The sequence below is a fragment of the Eurosta solidaginis genome, chromosome 5, assembly GCF_040869045.1.
Source record: "Eurosta solidaginis isolate ZX-2024a chromosome 5, ASM4086904v1, whole genome shotgun sequence".
Taxonomy (NCBI): Eukaryota; Metazoa; Arthropoda; class Insecta; order Diptera; family Tephritidae; genus Eurosta; species Eurosta solidaginis.
In genome coordinates, this window is record NC_090323.1 from 53,580,007 (window position 1) to 53,590,676 (window position 10,670).

At 38.4% G+C, this 10,670-nt stretch overlaps 1 protein-coding gene across 1 annotated transcript in view; it reads right to left on the minus strand.

The window, feature by feature from the left end:
- eg (eagle) overlaps window positions 1-10,223 on the minus strand; it is a 128,681-nt gene extending 118,458 nt beyond the window's left edge. The window contains exon 1 of the mRNA XM_067787379.1: window positions 10,175-10,223. The gene's annotated coding sequence lies outside the window, so the exon portion shown is untranslated. The remainder of the gene's footprint in view (window positions 1-10,174) is intronic.
- Window positions 10,224-10,670: the final 447 nt, after the last annotated feature.

Below are 10,670 nucleotides of genomic sequence, written 5' to 3' on the forward strand. Positions count from 1 at the left end.
CTTTAAAAGTTTTGCAAGATGTAATTTGGCAGTCGTTGAAGATATCATGATGAAATTTGTCAGGAACGTTACTACTATTACTATATGTACGCTTAATAAAAATTAGCAAAATCGGGGAAGGACCACGCCCACTTTTAAAAAAAATTTTTTTTAAAGTATAATTTTTACAAAAAATTTAATATCTTTACAGTATATAAGTAAATTATGTCAACATTCAACTCCAGTAATGATATGGTGCAACAAAATACAAAAATAAAAGAAAATTTTAAAATGGGCGTGGCTCCGCCCTTTTTCATTTAATTTGTCTAGGATACTTTTAACGCCATAAGTCGAACAAAAATTAACCAATCCTTTTGAAATTTGGTAGGGGAGTAGATTTTACGACGTTAATTGCTTTCTGTGAAAATGGGCGACATCGGTTGATGCCACGCCCAGTTTTTATACACAGTCGTCCGTTCGTCCGTCCGTCTGTCCGTTAACACGATAACTTGAGTAAATTTTGAGGTATCTTCATGAAATTTGGTATATATGTTCCAGGGCACTCATCTCAGATCGCTATTTAAAATGAACGATATCGGACAATAACCACGCCCAATTTTTCGATATCGAAAATTTCGGAAAATTAAAAAAGTGCGATAATTCATTACCAAATACGCATTAAGCGATGAAGCTTGGTAGGTGAGTTGAGCTTATGACGCAGAATAGAAAATTAGTAAAATTTTGGCCATTGGGCGTGGCACCGCCCACTTTTAAATGAAGGTAATTTAGAAGTTTTGCAAGCTGTAATTTGGCAGTCGTTAAAGATATCATGATGAAATTTGGCAGGAACATTACCCTTATTACTTTATGTCTGCTTAATAAAAATTAGCAAAATCGGAGAACGACCACGCCCACTTTTTAAAAAAAATTTTTTTTAAATTCAAATTTTAAAAGAAAAGTTAATATCTTTACAGCATATAAGTAAGTTATGCCAACATTCAACTCCAGTAATGATGTGGTGCAACAAATTACAAAAATAAAAGAAAATTTCAAAATGGGCGTGGCTCCGCCCTTTTTCATTTAATTTGTCTAGGATGCTTTTAATGCCATAAGTCGAACAAAAATTAACCAATCCTTGTGAAATTTGGTAGAGGCTTGGCTCCTAGGACGATAACTGTTTTCTGTGAAAAAGGGCGAAATCGGTTGAAGCCACGCCCAGTTTTTATACACAGTCCACCGTCTGTCCTTCCGCTCGGCCGTTAACACAATAACTTGAGCAAAAATCGATATATCTTTACTAAACTTAGCACACGTACTTATCTGAACTCACTTTATCTCGATATAAAAAATGGCCGAAATCCGACAATAACCACGCCCACTTTATCGATATCGAAAATTACGAAAAATAAAAAAATGCCATAATTCTATACCAAATACGAAAAAAGGGATGAAACATTGTAACTGGATTGGTTTATTGACGCAAAATATAACTTTGGAAAAAACTTTGTAAAATGGGTGTGACACCTACCTTATTAAGTAGAAGAAAATGAAAAAGGTCTACAAGGCGAAATCTTGGCAAGAATACTGTTAGTGGTATTCCATATATACATAAATTAGCAGTACCCGACAGATGATTTTCTGGATCACCTGGTCCACATTTTGGTCGATTTCCCGAGAACGCCTTCACATATACATCTAAGGGCCACTCGCTTTTAAAACCCTCATTAATACCTTTAATTTGATATCCATATCGTACAAACACATTCTAGAGTCACCCCTGGCCCACCCTAATGGCGATATCTCGAAAAGGCGTCCACCTATAGACCTAATGCCCACTCCCTATTAAAATTCTCAGTAACACCTTTCGTTTGATACCCATATCGTACAAACATTCTAGAGTCACCCCTGGCCCACCCTAATAGCGATATCTCGAAAAGGCGTCCACCTATAGACCTAATGCCCACTCCCTATTAAAATGCTCAGTAACACCTTTCGTTTGATACCCATATCGTACAAACATTCTAGAGTCACCCCTGGCCCACCCTAATGGCGGTATCTCGAAAAGGCGTCCACCTATAGACCTAATGTCCACTCCCTCTTAAAATGCTCAGTAACACCTTTCGTTTGATACCCATATCGTACAAACATTCTAGAGTCACCCCTGGCCCACCCTAATGGCGATATCTCCAAAAGGCGTCCACCTATAGACCTAATGTCCACTCCCTCTTAAAATGCTCAGTAACACCTTTCGTTTCATACCCATATCGTACAAATATTCTAGAGTCACCCCTGGCCCACCCTAATGGCGATATCTCGAAAAGGCGTTCACCTATAGACCTAATGCCCACTCTCTCTTGAAATGCTCAGTAACACCTTTCGTTTGATACCCATATCGTACAAACATTATAGAGTCACCCTTGGTCCACCTTTATGGCGATATCTCGAAAAGGCGTCCACCTATTGAACTAAGGATTACTCCCTTTTAAAATACTCATTACCACCTTTCATTTGATACCCATATCGTACAAACACATTCTAGAGTCACCTCTGGCCCACCCTAATGGCGATATCTCGAAAAGGCGTCCACCTATAGACCTAATGCCCACTCCCTCTTAAAATGCTCAGTAACACCTTTCGTTTGATACCCATATCGTACAAACATTCTAGAGTCACCCCTGGCCCACCCTAATGGCGATTTCTCGAAAAGGCGTCCACCTATAGACCTAATGCCCACTCCCTCTTAAAATGCTCAGTAACACCTTTCGTTTGATACCCATATCGTACAAACACATTCTAGAGTCACCCCTGCCCACCCTAATGACGATATCTCGAAAAGGCGTCCACCTATAGACATCATGCCCACTCCCTCTTAAAATGCTCAGTAACACCTTTCGTTTTATACCCATATCGTACACACATTCTAAAGTCACCCTTGGTCCACCTTTATGGCGATATCTCGAAAAGGTGTCCACCTATAGAACTAAGGATTACTCCCTTTTAAAATACTCATTACCATCTTTCATTTGATACCCATATCATACAAACACATTCTAGAGTCACCCCTGGCCCACCCTAATGGCGACATTTCGAAAAGGCGTCCACCTATAGACCTAATGCCCACTCCCTCTTAAAATGCTCAGTAACACTTTTCGTTTGATACCCATATCGTACAAACATTCTAGAGTCACCCCTGGCCCACCCTAATGGCGATATCTCGAAAAGGCGTCCACCTATAGACCTAATTCCCACTCCCTCTTAAAATGCTCAGTAACACCTTTCATTTGATTCCCATATCGTACAAACACATTCTAGAGACACCCCTGGTCCACCTTTATGGCGATATCTCGAAACGGCGTCGACCTATGGAACTAAGGATCACTCCTTTTCAAAATACTCATTAACAGCTTTCATTTGATACCCATATCGTACAAACATATTCTAGAGTCACCCCTGGTCCACCTTTATGGCGATATCTCGAAAAGTCGTCCACCGATAGACCTAAGGCCCACTCCCTCTTAAAATGCTCAGTAACACCTTTCATTTGATACCCATATCGTACAAACAAATTCTAGAGTCAGCCCTGGTCCACCTTTATCCCTAAATGGCGTCCATCAATAGAACTATGGCCTACTCTCTCTTAAAATACTCTTTAATACCTTCCACTTGATACACATGTCATACAACCACATTCCAGGGTTACCCTAGGTGCATTTTCCTACATGGTGATTTCCCTTATTTTGTCTCCATAGCTCTCAACTGAGTATGTAATGTTCGGTTACACCCGAACTTAGCCTTCCTTACTTGTTTCTTATTAAAAAAACTTGTTTAAAAAATTTTGGTGTTTCACTACGGCGGCCGATAGCAACAACATCCCGATAATTTTAATAAATAAATTTTTTTAGATCCGTTCAAAACATTCCTGAAAATATATCAAAATTGTCGTGCAAATAATTTTATTTATTTATGTAACACATTACTAAAGTGATTTCGAAATCCTGAAAAAATCCAAAATAACATTAAAAATATCTTTAAGCTGTTACAGACGGGTTTTCCGGATCCTAAAATGGCGTTTAATTGACATTTCATGACTCCAAAACTTTGGGGAAATGTCTTTACAGTAAAAAAAGGAAACATGGTGAGAAAACATTGAAGGTAGAAATACATCACTGTGAAAAACCGAAAAACTTCAAAAAAATTACATATCGTATTGAGAAAGCCCCTTTTTGAGCTCCAAAACCGATCGTTATTTGTGATAAACTAAACAATTTTTTTCCAATTAAGTGTTAAATGCGATCTCTGCTTTAAACTGAAATAAAATGAAAATATTGGCAATGGAGTGAGTATTAGCCACATTTTAACTCTTCTGCTTTTCCACTCCCGTTATTTAGTCTCCCCACATACATTTCATTTTGATTTGTTACACTGCCTACATGACAGTTATTAATAATAGTTATTAATTTCTGTGTTTTTTTTTTTTTTTGTTTTTTGCCTATCTCACTACATATTTTAGCCTTGATTTCGTTATGATCAACATTCAAGTATTTTTATGTACACTGAGAGAAAAAGACTGGTAAAATCAACCGAAATACGGGTCATTTCAACCGAAATTTCTGTCAACTTTTATCCGTCGCAACAAGATGTTGAATTAACTGCGCATTAATCGTTGATTCGTAATTGACCGTTTTAGTAGTCAAATGAACAAAACAAAGTTATTGCGACAGATTTGTACGAAAGTACCTATGTTGCGGCATTTCCAAAGCAGATGAGTTTTCACTGAGATCTTTTCATGCCAGAAATACACTCGGAGTGCTTTTCGAATAGTGCCGAGGGGCGACCCCGTTTCGGACAATTTTGTTCTAATTGAAAAACCTTATTTCTAAAATTTTTATGTTGCTTTGCCCGGGTTGTGAACCCAGGGTCCTCGGTGTGGTAGGCGGAGCACGCTACCATCGCAACACGGCGACCGCCATATACATACGTAAATATGTGCATCCATATAGTACACAGTATACATAAGTACAAAGTAGAGAGCGCAGTGAGCATAAAATTCTCTTTGAAATTTGCTCATGTATTGACTGTTGATCGCTGTTGAAATGATCAGTGAGATCAGTTGTGGTAACAAAAAAATCAGTTAGATTGATTAGGAATCTGTCAATGTTACAGAATTTTTTTAACTTAAGAGCGACAAAGTGTCTTCTGCTGAAATGACTAAACTAATGTTTTCGCTTGACAAAGAACTCGGCCGAATTAACCATAATTCGATCAATTTCACCGAATTTCGGTTAAGTCAAGAACAACAGAACCGATTTGTTCATTTTACTAGCACCATTTCTTTCAGTGAATCTAAAAATATGTTGTAGCCAATTTAAATTTAGATGCGCATTGAACATTTGGATATGGTAAAACCTATAAAAAAAATTACAACAGAAAATACTTAAAAAAATTGAAGTCAAATGTATATATGTACATATACCACCAAATATTGAGTTTGCACGGGTGCTTTGTTTTAGTTATTAAAAAAAAACTATTTTAGTTTACTTCATTAATATTTCTTTTGAGTTAGTGAGCTTATAATAGGCGATAATCGAAGTAGTTACTTGAGGTTTTCAATTTATTTGTTTTTGTTATTTTGAGAACTATGTCACATATGTAATTCGTTGTTCCTATGCACATGATATTTAGCTTAGGTTGAAATGGCCGATCTGTGAGGACCTCACGTAGATTGAATTAGTCCATAGTGTTACCAGACGTTTTGTTTACGACCAAAGTGAAAACCCTATCAACAACCAGGTCTAATGTTATCAAATAACTCCGCTCTCTTTGCAAACACTCGAAGATTTCTAAGAACTATGACAGCTGTATTACTCCTTATAGCTAGAGTTTTAGCCTGGCAAACGCAAGGCATGAGAACTAGACTGGGTCGATTTGTTAACCGATATTGCGCCATCTATTTTTCGATAGGATATGGGCTCAGGACTCTTGACTCTTTTTCGACTTTGATTTTTAAGGTTTTTTTCAAGACCTACTAAAAAAATTTTCATATGTATACCCTGTCCGACCCAAAAATATCAGCTAAAAACGTTGGCGAAAAACTGTTATCGACAACGTGTTTACCGGACATTTTTGGGTTGGACAGCGTATACATAAAATTTTTTTTAGTACATCATGAAAAAAACTTAAAATATCAAAAACCAAAAAAAAAAAAAAACAAAAAATTTCGCAGTTTCGAAACTTATTTTTTTGGGTATGCGTAGTGGAATTTTTTTTCTGAGCCCAAATCCTATCGAAAAATGGATGGCGCGATATCGGTTAACTTTCGTCCATACAAATCGACCAAGGTTAATGAGCACAGAACTTGCTCGATTGTTTCCTTCTTCAAACCGCACTTCCTACATCTACTATCAGGCCTAATATAAAAGCATGTGACGCCAGAAGGCAGTATGCAGTCAGAGCCCGTCGTGAGTCTACAGTCTTCTCTTTTTACTGATAGGAGTAATTTTATTAATCTAAGGTTGTAAGACCTAACCATGATTTTCTACACTCTACAGCACCGCGCTTGGGTTCACACCTTTCCCACTTGGTCGATCATGTGCAATTCTCGCCTTCCCTCTATCCCACTCAATCTTATTGGGACGTCTACGGAGCAAGCAGAACTCAATAAAGATGTATGCTTCTATGTGTCCTGACTGTACTGCTTTGGTACTTATTCCACCTGAAAGCGCTGCAGCGATTTGACAGCTTATAGGATCTACTTATTTCCAGGTCAACACAGAATACCGCAGGCCCTAGTCCTGCCACAGCTTTGCGACTATGGGTGATCACGTGTATCGTTTTGTCTCCCGTCCACCTCTATTGAGGCCCTTATATCATCTTCGAAGCACAGCTATGGAATGAAGTAGTCAGTTTTTCTTGTAGTTCATGAAGTTTTACTACTATCGTTTTATGGTATGGCCTCATGCTGCCCGGAGGCATTAACTTTCGTTGTAGTTTTTAGCACTATGGTTTTGCAGCAAGTCTACACGTGGACTGTCCAGAACGGCATACAGTGCTACGGCTGTTGTACGGGTTGTTTTCAGGCCTCTGGTAATGCTAAGCAATTATTATTTAACAAATATATCTTTTTTTCGGGAGGTTCTTTTGTACCTATATCATTCATTAACAAAAGATCAGACCAAGAGATCATATTAGTGGTAAATATTAATGCAGTCATGAGTTAGCTGAGTAAATCAAATGAGGCGGAGTTAAAACATTCATTTGATAAAAAGTTTTGGCAAATACCACCAGAAATTGGCCGTGTAATCCCACCAGACAGTATTGCGTTAATATCCCGATTAAGGGACCAAAGGAGAGATCATTGCGATTGATAACGACTTGTTCGGCTTACATCAGCGAGGCATAGTTTGTCGAAAAACTTTACAGGTGGGTTCCAATACACAACTGTCATTGGTTTTCTCGCTAAATGCAAATAGAAAGAAGTGTTTGAAACTGGAAGAAGGAGGAGCTATGTGCCATTTCTAACCTTCTCTGGTATGTTTCGTGTCTTTCCTTGCTAGCTCATCAGCAACATACATTACCACTGTGGTTCGGGATCGAAAGTGCTCCTACCTTGAGCTTTGATCGATGCTTGACTTTCGGTGTAAATTGCAATCCTCGTAAGACTATTAGGTATTGGCCATCTAGCATCCTCTTTTATGGCCGTCTGTATAAAATGTATTGCAATGGCGCGGCAGCTTTATCCTTAAAGAGAGCGAAGGGTCTTTTGAGATACCAATACCAACACTGCCGTTTAGTTTAAAGCCGTGAATATCCGGTATAAAGATGATATATATTCGCACTCGTTAAGTTAGTAGAAATTCGGGACCATTTACGGGCCACTTTCGAAATCATGTAATGATCACTTTGAGGCTGTTTCTGGATGGTGACCAAATCATTGCAGAGCTACATCGGTATCGTTTAGATATTCGTTTCTGGTGATTTCGAAAAAATTTTGGATTTGTGCTAAGGATCACATCGGAATATTTCGATATTGCTTGGAGATTGTTTCGCACTTTTATATAAAGGATAATTTCAGTACTATTTTAAATTGATTTCGAGACAATTTTTGAAAATATTGATTTGTTGTCGAATAATCTTTTTCATCATCAATTAGCGCTTCACCACATAAGAGATTTTGGCCGCTTCGTAAGAAGACACGACAGATTTACCTGTTTCGCATTGGCGAACGGTTAGCATTTAGGAACGTCAAGTCTGCCTACAACTACATCCTTCAACTCAATGGAGGTCTCTTCTTTCTGTGCTTCTCAGCCCATTTACCTAATATGACTAAGCATTTGAATCTCTTTGGGCTTTTAATCGCTGCAATATCTTAATATCTGGGTAAAGGTTTTACAGCTCACCACTATACCTCATTATGAACTCTCCGTCAGCAACATGGACAGGACCATAAATCTTCCGGAGAACTTTTCGCTTGAAATAGCCACTCACCTTTTCTCAACACCGTCCATGAATCCAGGTCATACACCATGAAAGTTATGATGATCGACTTGCAGTGCGTGAGTTCTCTTCATCTAGAGAGTACCTTACTTTTCAATTGCCTACTCAATTAAGAGAAGCACTTGTTGACAAAGCTTATTCACTGTTTCATTTCTAAGCTGACATTGCTTTCATTGTTAATATTTTTTCCAATAAAGAAAAAGTCTTTCACAGTCTCGAGTTTATATCCGTCCGCAGTAACGTGGCTACCAAGATCGAATGCTCCGCTCAATTCTTGGATGACAGCAAGTACTTCGTCTTGTCCTTATTCACGGCAAGCCCATTTGTTTGCTTCGTCATCTATTCGGGATTCGCCTTGTCTGAAGTCTTGTTTGGTTTCAGTTGGCTCGTAGAGGTCGTTCCCAATCTTTACGGAGCTCGTGGTGTTGCCCAACGACATTTGGCAGAGCCTTGTTTACTTTGCAGTGAACTTAAATTCAGACTTAGGAGCTTACACGTAACTTGTCTTTACGCTGTTAAGAGCTGCTTTAAAATCAAGGTGTATCACTTCTGCAGAAATCTGCCCCATTCTTGAAACCTTCCGTTATCCGCCACATTTTTTGGAAGAGTTTTCGGACATTATTTCTATCAGCCAGCTTTTGAATCTCCTCGCACCCACATTGTTCTGCGTCACATTTTTCCTCCTATATAGGCCCTCGCCTCACGATAATGTTTCAATACACCCCGCGTTGTCGTGCCCGAACGCAGTGAGGCCCTGTAAGCAACGTCCTTCTTTTCGGAGGCAGCGCGACATTCCTCATCGTACCAGTTGTTTTTGCGGGCTGGCTGGAAACCTATGGTGAGAGCAGCTGCAATATGTAGTGATAGAAGAATATCGTGAACAGTTTTGTGTGCCGAGCGCAGTAACCATCAGCTGTTTGTTTCGTCAGCAGCTTTTCGATGGCAAAGTTGAATTGCATCACTATGTGCACTTTTCTTGCTGCACAGAGGCGTGTACGTATCTAGTGGTGCCAGTTGATATTTGAACCTCGTAGAGTGCGACACTGGAACTGTGTCTGGCGCTGGTCACCACGCATTCGATTTAGTTTGGTTTGGCGTTCTTCGATCAGGAGACAACTAAGTAGCTTGGTGTTGCTTTTTATGCTGGAACCTGCTTATGCATTTGACCATATTTCGAATCGAGGGGAAGTCAATCAGCCTCAAGTTACCTTGTAATAAAAAATCTATTTTATACAATTTTTTATAGAGAATTTTACAAATTCTCTGTATACTTCAATTCATTGTAAGTATTAACTAAGTTCGTTTCTTAAGTCTTTTGTTCGTGCAAGTTACAGAGCAAAAGTGATGCGCAAAAATGTATGTCACTTACAAACACTCAACACACCTACACTCCATACCAATATACCAACAACAACGACGAACTTTATTTGGGTACAGCTTTTTGCTTTGCACGTTTCTGAATTTTCATAACTTTATTCAACCTACAAATCAAATAAAAACGCCAACCATAAAGGCGTAAATACAGTAAATATGCTAAGACGTGAATAACAATAAGTTTGAAAAATTAAAATTGAACAACCACAACTTTGACTACTAAGCTTTTTTATTACAAAGAGTGCCACGGCATCGTCAACGAAATACACCGTGTGCTACCTGCCAACCGCCGCATACAATAAGTGCTCCAAATTTAATGTTAAATTACCTTTTTATGATTGCATAGCAACAACAACTTTCACAAAAAAAGGAAAAAGTAATAAGCAATGTAACAGCAATGTAACTTTTAAGAAAGAAGAAGCTGAAAACAAACGAAATTAAATAAAACTGTAAAGAACAGTGCTTAAAGAGGCGGAAGCAGCAACTGCCATACGACATAAAAAGGGTACAACAGAAGCGCAAAAGCGCATAAAATAAATGCTTAACTCTATATAATAATCAAACAACAACACACACACCAAAAATTTATAAATGAGAGTACAAAAAAAAAACAAAACAAAAGAGGCATAAAATAAGCAACAAATGTACAAATCCAAGACCAGAAGTTCAATACAAAAACACAAAAACCAAAAGAACATTTGCACGTAACGTTAAGCGAAATAAGCGCAATGTGCGTTCAACCAACAAAGGATGCTGCTGGTGATCAAGAGGAGCCAACTGTGGTAGAAGTAAGGTATAAACAACAAAAACAAAAATAACTACAA